Here is a 13,161-nt window from a genome sequence, read left to right as displayed (position 1 = left end):
ATCCCCCAGAGCCCTACTCCGCCCCTTTCCCTACCCCAAGGTAGAGTTAACATTTCCCCTCTCTATGCATTCCGTATATGACCAAACCTAAGGCATCATTAATTTTAAGGTACGCTTGTGTTTTATGTATCACCAGACCTAACAAACTATGACACAATGCCTTCTTATTCTTTAGAATTTTTATGTTATCCTTACTGAACAAGCTATTGTAGATTTATCTGGAAAAAACTTTTACAACATATCACTCTTTCTGATATATGAAAAGGAAAACAGAAGTGGAAAATAAGTTAGTTAAGATATTTTGGAAACTTCTTTACATTCATAATGTTCAAAATTACTTTCAGCACAGAGCTATCAAAGTCTATGTTTCAATGTCCATGTTTCTCTACATCGCTAGTTCTCAAGGTATGGTCTCTAGACCAGCAACATTAACATCATCTGGGAACTTAGAAATTCAGATTCTCAGGCTCTGCCCCAGATTTGATGAACCAGAAGGTCTGGGGTGGGGCCCAGCAAGTTGTGTTTAACAGGTTCTCCAGGTGATTCTGAGGCATGCTCAAGTCTGAGAACCCAGATCTGCACGGTATTGTTCTCTGGTCTACCAACAGTAGGATGATGAAGTGTTTATGAAAAGAACCCCAAAGAGAACCAGAAGCCATTGCTGGCTCTCTACCACCCTTACACTCCTCAGTAGAGCACACAAGTATAAACCAAATAGCCTTAGCTTTTTACCTGTGAGAAGATGAGATTATAATAGCTTTTTTAAAAAAAAATTAATTTATTTTTGGCTGAATTGGGTCTTTGTTGCTGCACGTGGGCTTTCTCTAGTTGCGGTGAGCGGAGGCTACTCTTTGTTGTGGTGCCCGGGCTTCCTAATGTGGTGGCTTCTCTTGTTGTGGAGCACGGGCTCTAGATGCATGGGCTTCAGTACGTGTGGTGTGTGGGCTCAGTAGTTGTGGCTCACAGGCTCTAGAGCGCAGGCTCAGTAGCTGTGGCACACGAGCTTAGTTGCTCCATGGCATGTGGGATCTTCCTGGACCAGGGCTCGAACCCATGCCCCCTGCATTGGAAGGCGGATTCTTAACCACTGTGCCACCAAGGAAGCCCCTATAATAGCTTTTTATAACCAAGTTATTACAGCATAAAACTCCAGGGACTTTCTTGCTGAAAACCAGGCCCTCTAAAAGTGTCTCAGATTTTTTTTTAGAGTTTCCTGCAGGTCCACCTTACAGATGCCCTTTCTATCCAACCATCCACCCACCCACCCACCTGCCTTTCCATCCATCCACTCACCCACCTGTCTTTCTGTCCATCCCCAATCCATCCATCCATCCATCCATGCCAGACCTTTCACCTTACTGCCAGGTAGCTGTCTTTGCTACTTTTGACCTCCATGAGGTCACTGTCTTGTGCTGGTTCCTAGCCCTGACATTCATGCCCTAGACTCAGAAACTATTTCTGCTTCCTCCTGGCTCATCTCAACCAGGTTGTGATGTTTAACAAGGCTTTACTGAGGTCAGAGGTAATGTCATCCTGTTAAATCCATGTTGGATCCTGATCCTCCTCTGCTGAGAGCCCATGTGACTCCCACCTCACTCCGAGTAAAAGCCAAATTCCTCACTGTGGCCTGTAGGGCTCTGCATGATCTGCCCCTGTCACATCCTTGCCCTCACCTCCTCCCAGACTCTCCCTCACTTTTTCTGCTTTGACCACACTGGCTCTTTGTCTTTCCTTGAAGATGACAGGCACTCTCCTGCCTCTGGGCCTTTGCCCTTGCTGTTCCCTGTATCTAAATGCTTTTCCTCAGATACCTTCAGGTAACCATATGGCTCACTTCCTCATTTCAAGTTATTGGTTAAGTGTCCCCTTGTCAGTGAGGCCTTCCCTGACTGCCCTGTCTAAAATCACACACACACACACACACACACACACACACACACACACACACACACCCTATCCCCATTGCCCAATTATTTTTATTCATTGTACCCACCACTTTCTAATATACAAAACAGTTTGCTTATTTACTTTATTTATTTAGTTTATTGTCTCTCTCCACTACTGCAATGCCAGATCCATAGGGCAAGGATTTTTGTTTATTCATTGTTGTAACCCTTAGAGTAGTTATCGGCTGCTTCAAGTCACTGACTAGCTCCTGAGAGGTCTCCTGGTGGTGGGGGCCAGCAGCTCTCAGCAATGGCAATCTCTGGGCATCTACATATCTGAGTCCAGGCTCAATCTCCAGCCTCACCCCAGAGGGCACTGCTCCATTCTTGGTCCAAGGGATAAAATAGTGAACAGACAAAAATCCCTATTCTCATGGAGTCTTGTTTTTGCACACGCTGTTCCCTCTACCTGAAATTTCCTTTCTCTCTCTAACTCTAGCTCCCCTTCCAACTCCCAGACCCAGAAGAGATATTTCCTCCCAGGAAACCTTCACAATAGCTCCAAAAGTAACTTCTACTAATTGATAGACATTCCTTTATGATGTGGTTATCTTAGGCCAGTCTCCTTTTAGCAGATCTTGAGGTAGGAATTAAGATGCACATGCTTTGTTGGGGAATGCACATGCTTTTGTAAGGGTTTGGATGTACTTGATTTGTCTGAGAGGCAGGGTTGTGATCACATGATTTGTTGGATTAGTAAGGGTTGGGATGACATAATTTGTTGGAGGAGTAAGTGTTGGCATGCAAATGATTTTTTTGGAGGGTAACAGTTAGACTGCACATGATATGTTGGGGGGAACAGTTAGCGTGCAAATAATTTGTTGGGGGTAATTGTTGGGATGTACATGGTTTATTGGGGGCAGGGGGAGAAGGGGTTGGAATGCACATGATTATTTTAGGGAGGATATGGGCTGTCCCAGCTAATTCCATGGGGGAGCTCTTGAGTGGGTACCATGGAGATGATCCATCTTGAGGCAAAGCCTTTCATCCCCCTGTTTTAGTCAGTCATTGGTTATGGGCTGCCTCTGGGGGTGGGGTGTGTACATAACTTGACAGGCAAAGTGATGAATGGGATCTGGACAGGGCACCAGGAGTGTTCACTACAGTGCTCAAAACTTTGTCTGGTTATGTTTACCCACTGCCTCAAAAGTTGCTATACAGAATATGAAGGTCACTTCCTCTTCCTTTTAAAGTGTCCAAAACAATGATTTCCCATAAACCATGTTGCATCATCACATGATAAAGCCAGGGGTAAGCAGCTTACACATAATTCTTAATTCTTTACAGTCTCAAGGATTATGATGTCGCTCAGGCTTAGTTCATGTTAAGTGTTGGTGTAGAGGATGATGTTAGTACCTCCCCTGGCCCCATTTCCTGGCCTACTCCTTAGAACTAGTTCCATGAAAATATATTAAAAAAAAAAAAACAAATAAAGGAAAAAAAATCAAATTTTGTTAATGTCATGAGTGTACCACCCCCCCCCCCACCGCGGCAAGAACAAAGGGATTTTTCTTTTTAAAGATTTTTTTTTTTTTTTTTTGCGGTACACAGGCCTCTCACTGTTGTGGCCTCTCCCATTGTGGAGCACAGGCTCTGGACACGCAGGCTCAGCGGCCATGGCTCACGGGCCCAGCCGCTCTGTGGCATGTGAGATCTTCCCAGACCGGGGCACGAACCCGCGTCCCCTGCATCGGCAGACTGACTCTCAACCACTGAGCCACCAGGGAAGCCCTAAAGATTTTTTTGATGTGGACCATTTTTAAGGTCTTTATAGAATTTGTTACAACATTGTTTCAGTTTTATGCTTTGGTTTTCTGGCTGTGAGGCATGTGGGATCTTAGGTCCCTAACCAGGGATTGAACCCACACACCCTGAATTGGAAGGCAAAGTCTCAACCACTGGACCATCAGGGAAGTCCCGAGGATTTTTCTTTATGTACCCATCTCCCAGCTGTTGTGAGATGGCTGTTACTGTTACTGAACCAAACTTGGGTCTGCTCGCCCACTCGTAGTAAAGCCAATCTACTGACACCAGGTTGTGGTGAAGGAAAGTGCAGGGTTTATTGCAGGGCACCAAGCAAGGAGTCCAGGCAGCTAGAGCTCCAAGGCCTAAACTCCACGATGGCTTTCAGGGAAAGGTTGTTAAAGACAGGGTGAGGGAGAGGGTTCCAGCGTGTGATCAGCTTGTGGACATTCTTTTGATTGGTTGGTGGTGGAAGGTAATTGGGAGTCAACATCATCAACCTTCTGGTTCCATCTGGTCTGGGGTCTACGTGCTTGTGGGCAGCATACAGTTAACTTCTTTCCATCTGGTGGGGGTTTCAGTATCTGCAAAACAGCTCAGAGGACATGGACAGAATATTATCTATAGCCCTTGAGGAGGAACTAAAGGTCCTTGACTTTGTTTAATGGCTAAACTATTATTTTGTCTTACTTGTCTGTTTTCCTTTTTTTCTGCATTTTCTCACTTCTCTGATTAAATTCATTCTTTGGAACTCAGGGAAGACCTAGGAGGATAAAGTTTTTCTACAAACAAGAGGTGGGTGGAGGACATGAAGTGAGGGTGCCTGTCCTGGGAAGGCCCCATGGGGTCCTGCTTGGTTACATTATCACTCACATCTGCCCTTTCCTTCAAAAAATTGTCCTCATCTAAACAGGAGCTGCTCTGGCAGGTAATGATCCTCATCCATAGGGAGAATCTTGCAGCTAATGACTGTTAGAGATGGGGGTACGAAAGGCCAGCCCCTTATCTCAGAGTGGGAGCAACTCTGTGTTATCACCCATGCTCCAGGGCTCCTCCTGGAATCAGGGTGATGTTTGACTTTGGCTGAACCTACCTCTTTTTTTAAATTTATTTTTTGGCCATGCTGCAGGACATGTGGGATCTCAGTTCCCTGACCAGAGACCCAACCCCTGCCCCCTGCAGTGGAAGCGTGGAGTCTTAACCATTGGACCACCGGGGAATTCCTAAGAACATACATTTTTGTTCAACTCCTTCATCTCCCTTATCCTGTTTTCCTCACTCTCTCTCTCTCCTGGCAGTATCCCCAACAAATCATGAGCACCCAGCCCCCACCTACAGAACTTGACCTAACACAGTCCCTCCCTTATTTGGCTATATCATCAAAACAGGAAAAAAGAATTCAAGATTTCCAGCTCTTTCTGGTTTTATTCTGAGACAAGATTTAGAAATACTGTACATGGGACCGCCTCCTAAGTGGAAGCCCAGTGAAGGCGGCTAGGACTAGCCTCCCAGCCAGGAAGGACACATGGGTATGGAGCTGGTTGCAGCCACTCAGCCCGGGCTCAGCAAGGCTGCCGAGGGCATCCTGGGGGCTCCGTGGAGGTGCACCCATCACGCGGCTCCAGGGACCCGTGGGGTCCCACGCGGTGCCGATGACTTTTCTCCCGCCCTCCTCTTCCTCCTGACCACTACTTTCAGGTGCCAGGAGCAGGCCCAGACCACAGACTGGAGGTCTACCCTGCAGGCCAACCGGAAGGGTGTTCACAAGATAGACAAGCGCCTGAATGCAGTCTTGGACCTCCTGGGAGGAGGGGACTGGCTCTGCCAGAGTAAATGCAGCGCTGGATCTAAGCCTTTCCCACGTTGTGATGATAAACCATCCCCACCGAATGGTGTCCTTCACTGTTTGGTGTTCATCTGAACATTGGCATCCCTCCCCCGACAAAGTGCTGCAAACAACGTGACAGGGGCTATGGGACGTGTGGCAAAAGCAAAAAGGACTGTGATGAGGAGTACGAATATTGTCCCTCCAAGATCTGCCGAGATTTGCGTAAAACACTAGGACCAGCTCAGCACGTAAGTGAAACCACAGTGGAGCTCTTGCTTGACAGTGTTATACATTTAGGCAGTAAATCATAACTGGACAGCAAAGGAGCCTCATGTAGCTGTCGCTACAATCAAAAAACTGATCTTTAAAGAAGATACAGGTGGTGACAGCAGATGAGGACAGATGAACGTAACCTTTGACAAAGGACTAATGTTTTAACCGCATAAAGCTGCCTTATTTTTGTGAAAGGGTTATTTTTTTAAACATCTTTATTGGAGGAGTATAATTGCTTTATAATGGTGTGTTAGTTTCTGCTTTATAACAAAGTGAATCAGCTATACGTATACATATATCCCCATATCTCCTTCCTCTTTCGTATCCCTCCCACCCTCCCTATCCCATCCCTCTAGGTGGTCACAAAGCACCGAGCTGATCTCCCTGTGTTATGCGGCTGCTTCCCACTAGCTATCTATTTTACATTTGGTAGCGTATATATGACCATGTCACTCTCTCACTTCGTCCCAGCTTACCCTTCCCACACCCCATGTACTCAAGTCCATTCTCTACATCTGCGTGAAAGGGTTATTTTGACATTAAAACTTCAAACTAAAGAAAAAAAATTGGGGAGGTTATCTTTCTGGATGTGCTGCCTTAGTGTGCCTAATTGTCTTGACCAATTTCAGAAAAGGTGCATATTAAGGGGAGAATTTTTTTAAAAGAAAGAGTCTGTAACTCAATTTTCACAACTGTATTTACCAAAAAAATAAGGTCAAGTGTAAAATTCATTATAAAGTATGTTCAACATTATCTTATTTGGAAATAGGGGGAAACTTCTCTTATGTTTGTTTACTGTAAACATTTAAATATACATTTATGCTTGGAAAACAACGAACACTGTACTTGGATCATGAAAGGGTGCAAATAAGGTCCCTTGTTATTACTATTATTTTATTGATAATGATGAGGATGATGGTTGAATCCTATTTGAACTTAGAGTACTTAGTCCTTACACCATACTGCCACCTTCCGGGGAACCTACGGAATAAGAAATTCAAAGCAGCTTCAAGTGCTGGGTTTATGAAACAGGTCGAAATCTTTGGGATGTGAGGGACCGAAGCAAATCCTGCAGAAATACTAACTAGTGACTTTTTATATCACCTTAAATCTATTAATATGTTCTTATTGCATTTGAAAATTCAGGTCCAAAGATACTCATTAAGTTAATAAGCTAAATTTTGTAACAAGTGCATAACAATGGGAGTTAGGAACTTTATTCATCCCTCCACCTACCCACCCATCATCCACCCATCCACCCCATTCATCCATTCATCATCCACCATCCATTCACCCATCATCTACTCGTTCATCCAACAAATGTTTAAGATATACCTTCTCTGTGCTCAGTGATTTTATGTCAGGGTTATTAATTTTACTCAATCTCAATTTTCTCATATTTCAAGTGGGGTTAATCATGCCAATCCATTTACTCTTTAGGGGAAAGAAATACATTCATGGCACTAACAAAATTTGATTTTCTTTCTTTTATTTGTTAAAAAATGCATTTTTCATGCAAATAGTTCTAGGCAATAAAATCAGATAATTGGTGCAGAGCAAGTTTGGGAATAGAGAAATGCTAGGGGATTAAAATAAAGATGTTGCTATGTAGTTAACTCATAACACTGACATATTTTGAGTAGCTCTTGTAAATTATATACCACTTCAGTTTTAATGACTTCACCACATTGCATTGTGTGGAATTATTTATTCAATTCCCTACTGATAGACAAGACACTTAGGCTGCTTCCATTTTCACCCTATAACAAATAATACTGCAGTGAACATCCTTATGTGTTTTATCACTGAGATCTTTTTTTTTTTTTTTTTTTTTTTTTTGTCTATCTTGCCTCCCCCATTGGGGTCATGATTTGCCTCAACTGTTCAGGGTGCCACTCTTCCAAGGCACCTGCTGACTTTTCCCTCCTCTCTGTCCATCTAAATTTGACTGCCTTTATCCATTTCCCAGCAAAACTGCTCCAGCTAACACAATTAGAACATGGATGACCATGATGAGCTCTGTAACTTTACATCTTTCAAAGCTTGGCATACAAAGCTTTCTCAATTTCTGCCCCATGATTAATCACTTCCCTGGATGACTGACAGTGGGAACATTCATTTCCTTCAGAAAAACACTACTTCCACCTACTGGGTGTCATCTTGTCCAGGTGAACAACACACCCAATTGTTTTAATCACCTCCTATTCAGAACCCTGTTGGTGAGGGAGGGATTCCTGCCCTGGAGTTGTGAGGATGGCCCCAAAGGTCCCACGATACTCATGATACTCAGCTCAGGAGAGGAGGACACCATATGCCAGGCCAGGCTACATGGGCTTGTGCTTGGGAGCAGAGTGAACTACCAAGGGGCAGTGGGAGGTGGCGTTATAGTACCAAGAGGGTAGGTGCCCCTGGTTCCCAGGGGATTGGCTTGCTGGGATAATTCTATGGGATGACAGGGAACTGAAACCCACTTCACCGGGATAAGCAGGAACTGCGCCTGGTCCCCATGATAAGGAGGATTGTTTGCTAGGGGATCATTTCTGTGGGAGCAGAGCGAGGAGGTGAACTTACACTAGGCCATTCAAGACCATCCCACTTTTCCCCAGATGTCAAGGCAGCACATAATAGTGAACCTTAATTTTAGGCCTTACACCACACCTCCCAAACAATAAGGTCAAGTATAAGGAATAAAACAATGAATAATGTAAAAGCTCACCTCCCAGGCACAACCAGGATTAATAGTTGCGACCAGCCTTCCGTCTATCCCTGTCTGCATACCTGCAGAGAGAAGGATGGCAGACCAGGTCAACTGTAGAGAATATTTGTCATTCTTTTTTGACGGCCCAGATCAATTCAACACCTCCTATACTTCTCACTCTAGAAGTCAGATCCCACCCTTCCTTGCCTGCCTTGTAGCACAGGGCTAGGCTCCACAAAGGAGATCCAGCATCACGTGAATCCTAAGCTAACAATGCAGAAAGCAAGAATTTCAGGGGACCCATTCTGGGAGGGTAGTGAAATGGAGAGGACGCTATGGTCCTTCCCTGCCATGCCCTCTGCCTGCCTTTTGTCTGCGGAAAAACTTTAGCCAAAGAATAAGTTTAATCAGAGAAGTGAGAAAATGCAGAAACAAAGGAAAACAGCCAAAGGAGACCAAATAATATTAGTCCTTAAGCATAGTCAAGGACCTTTAGTTCCTTCTCAAGGACTATAGATAATATTCTGAGCCAGATCCTCTGAGCTGTCTTAGAGATACTGAAACCCTCACCAGGTGGAAGACGTTAACTACATGATGACCAGACTGTACCAATGACGTAAGCTGCCACAATTCCAAGAATTGGCCTCAAGGAAATGGGAAGAAACCAACCCTGGAAGTGAAGATTAACTGTACTTAAAACAATCAAAATGATGCTGCTCAGACCACTGCATGACCAATTTCAAGATGACTGTCAGAGCTGACTGTGCTGTTTCTGCATGTAGCCCCCTCCCTCCGTCTATAAAAGCTCTTGCCCACTGATTGTCAGTGGGAGAGGGAATCAGCCTTTGGACAGGAGTCTGCCCTCCCACCGGTTGCTGTCATCCAGGATAAAGCAAAGTTTCCTTTCCACCAACCTTGCCTCTTTATTGGCTTTTGAACAGCAAGCAGCTGGACCTCCTATTTTGGTAACAGTAGCAGCAGCTATACAAGGTTTTCTGGGGTTACCAGTGCCAGAGGATCAAGAGTTAACATCCAGCACCCAGGGTTGGTCACATCAGTGTCTGGGTTTTGGTGTCTGTGCCTGCCGCGTGGGAAATTACCTTAATGCAATGACAGGCCCCAACTATATCACCAGGCAAGCCATGCTGGAGGTCACAGAATAGAAAGGTTCACAGGCCAAACTGAAATACTTAAATCACATGGTTTACTAAATCAACTTAAAACACAGCGAGGAACAAGAGGAGAGATGGAGTAACACACTTAGGTGTGTGAGTGGACAGACCATGCTGAGTTCTAGGGTACACAATGTTCGTATGTCTTGTCTCCTTCCCTTTGCCCAGTCAGGCTTCCCTGCTGCTGCTGAGGACAGAGCTGAGGTTTGAGCAAGCAGTCCCCAACCAGAAGGTGCCCTGGACAATGACATATGCTTTTGGCCACTGGCATTGAAGTCCAAGGAGCAAGTGAGGAATTCGAGGAGTTGCTTCTATTTGTGATGGGGAGATTAAAAAAAAAAGAATGACAAGCTCAAAGTCCTAAAATATTTGCTCAAGTCACTTGTCAGGGAATCAGGGACTTTATCGTACTTTACTAAAAGAATGTCTTATTTCCTACATCCTCAGGCTGAAATAATCTAAAACTAACCTTAAAGTTTTATCTTGCAGGTAGCAGAATTGCAGCCACAGATAAACTCACAGCCTCAGTGAATTCCCAATTGTGATAGTGTTTGTGTTAAGGAGACTCCATAACTGTCCTAAAATAATCTCTGGGAACAAGTAAACTCTTAAGAACACTTTTAATTTGTATCTTCAAAAAGATAAAACAAGAATAGTTGCAAGTAAAAAAAGAATAAGACAGAGCTTTAAGAAATTAAAATTATGGAAGCCAACATGAAAATTCAATAAAAGGATTAGATATAAAGTGGTGACACTCTGCAAGAAAGGAGACCAAAAAGATAGAGTCTGAGGAGTTTTAGAAAGAAAGAAACAAAAAAGAGAAAAAATCCAAAAGGAGCATGCTATCTAAGAAAATAATATAAAATACTTTCCCAGAGCTGAAAGACATGGATTTCCAGATCAAAGAAGCCTACTGAGTAAACCACAGTGAAATTTTGGAACATGTAGTATATAAAGAAATTATTTTTTCTATTTCTTTATATTTCCCATAATATATAACACTTTAAAATAAGTAACATGGATGACTTTAAGTTGTCATAACCCTTTCTGTTCTATGGGGCATTTTTTTTTTGTCAATTCCTGTTGGGTGTTATTTGTGTTTGTATTGTTGGTGTGGCAAGAACTCTACTGAGGATATAATCTTCTCTTTATATTAGGAATATATCTCCAAGTTTATCACTTATCATTTACTCTTTACTCTTAATATAGAGAATGTTATAATTTAAGTCTATTAAATCTATCAGTGTTTTTCTTTGTGATATATTAGAAAAATAAGTATTGAATAATATGGATGATTTTAATAATATAAATACAAAACAAGGCAGAAAGGACAAAATAATTGATAATCAGGAAACAACACCAAATACTACTCTTAATTTTGACCATAACTTGTACTTTTAAAAGTTAACATACTGAAGAAAAGGTAGAGCAAATTGAGAAGAGTAAAGAGAACTGGCTCACCCACCACCAGTCCCTCCCATCAGGAAACTTGCACAAGCCCCTTAGATAGCCTCACCCACCACAAGGCAGACAGCAGAAGCAAGAAGAACTACAATCCTACAGCCTGTGGAACAAAAACCACATTCACAGAAAGATAGACAAGATGAAAAGGCAGAGGGCTATGTACCAGATGAAGGAACAAGGTAAAACCCCAGAAAAACAACTAAATGAAGTGGAGCTAGGCAACCTTCCAGAAAAAGAATTCAGAATAATGATAATGAAGATGATCCATGACCTCGGAAAAAGAATGGAGGCAAAGATCGAGAAAATGCAAGAAATGTTTAACAAAGACCTAGAAGAATTAAAGAACAAACAAACAGATATGAACAATACAATAACTGAAATGAAAATTACACTAGAAGGAATCAACAGCAGAATAACTGAGGCAGAAGGACGGATAAGTGACCTGGAAGACAGAATGGTGGAATTCACTGCTGCAAAACAGAATAAAGAAAAAAGAATGAAAAGAAATGAAGACAGCCTAAGAGACCTCTGGGACAACATTGAATGCAGCAACATTTGCATTATAGGGGTCCCAGAGGAGAGAAAGGACCCAAGAAAATATTTTAAGAGATGAAAGGGAAGAACCTACAACCAAGATTACTCTACCTGGCAAGGATCTCATTCAGATTCGATGGAGAAATCAAAAGCTTTACAGACAAGCAAAAGCTAAGAGATTCAGCACCACAAAACCAGCCCTACAACAAATGATAAAGGAACTTCTCTAAGAGGGAAACACAAGAGAAGAAAAGGACCTACAAAAAGAAACCCAGAACAATTAAGAAAATGGTCATAGGAACATACATATCGATAATTACCTTAAACATGAATGGATTAAATGCTCCAACCAAAAGACACAGGCTTGCTGCATGGATATAAATACAAGACCTATCTATATGCTGTCTACAAGAGACCCACTTCAGACCTAGGGACACATACACACTGAAAGTGAGGGGATGGAAAAATATATTCTATGCAAATGGAAATCAAAAGAAAGCTGGACTAGCAATACTCATATCAGATAAAATAGACTTTAAAATAAAGAATGTTACAAGAGACAAGGAAGGACACTACATAATGATCAAGGCATCAATCCAAGAAGAAGATATACCAATTATAAATATATATGCACCCAACAAAGGAGCACCTCAATACATAAGGCAACTGCTAACAGCTATAAAAGAGGAAATCAACAGTAGCACAATAATAGTGGGGGATTTTAACACCTCACTTACACCAATGGACAGATCATCCAAAATGAAAATAAATAAGGAAACAGAAGCTTTAAATGACACAATAGGCCAGATAGATTTAATTGATATTTATGGGACATTCCATGCAAAAACAGCAGATTACACTTTCTTCTCAAGTGCACACGGAACATTCTCCATGATAGATCACACCTTGGGTCAGAAATCAAGCCACAGTAAATTTAAGAAAATTGAAATCATATCAAGCATCTTTTCTGGCCACAATGCTATGAGATTAGAAATGAATTACAGGGAAAAAAAAGTAAAAAACACAAACACATGGAGGCTAAACAATACGTTACTAAATAACCAGGAGATCACTGAAGAAATCAAAGAGGAAATCAAAAAATACCTAGAGACAAATGACAATGAAAACACGACAGCCCAAAACCTATGGGATGCAGCAAAAGCAGTTATAAGAGGGAAGTTTATAGCTATACAAGCCTACCTCAAGAAACTAGAAAAATCTCAAATAAACAATCTAACCTTACACCTAAAGGAACTAGAGAAAGAAGAACAAACAAAACCCAAAGTTAGCAGAAAGAAAGAAATCATAAAGATCAGAGCAGAAATAAATGAAACAGAAACAAAGAAAACAATAGCAAAAATCAATAAAACCAAAAGCTGGTTCTTTGAGAAGATAAACAAAATTGATAAACCATTAGCCAGATTCATCAAGAAAAAGAGGGAGAGGACTCAAATCAATAAAATTAGAAATGAAAATGGAGAAGTTACAAGAGACACCGCAGAA

At 42.2% G+C, this 13,161-nt stretch overlaps 1 pseudogene; it reads left to right on the top strand.

Moving 5' to 3' along the window:
* Positions 1 to 5,885, top strand: part of LOC103089586 (group XIIA secretory phospholipase A2 pseudogene) — a 7,129-nt pseudogene extending 1,244 nt beyond the window's left edge.
* The last annotated feature ends 7,276 nt before the right edge of the window (positions 5,886 to 13,161 follow it).

This window comes from Lipotes vexillifer, unplaced genomic scaffold (genome assembly GCF_000442215.2).
Source record: "Lipotes vexillifer unplaced genomic scaffold, Lipotes_vexillifer_v1.1 scaffold1699, whole genome shotgun sequence".
NCBI lineage: Eukaryota > Metazoa > Chordata > Mammalia > Artiodactyla > Lipotidae > Lipotes > Lipotes vexillifer.
This window is presented reverse-complemented; position numbering and strand designations above follow the sequence as displayed.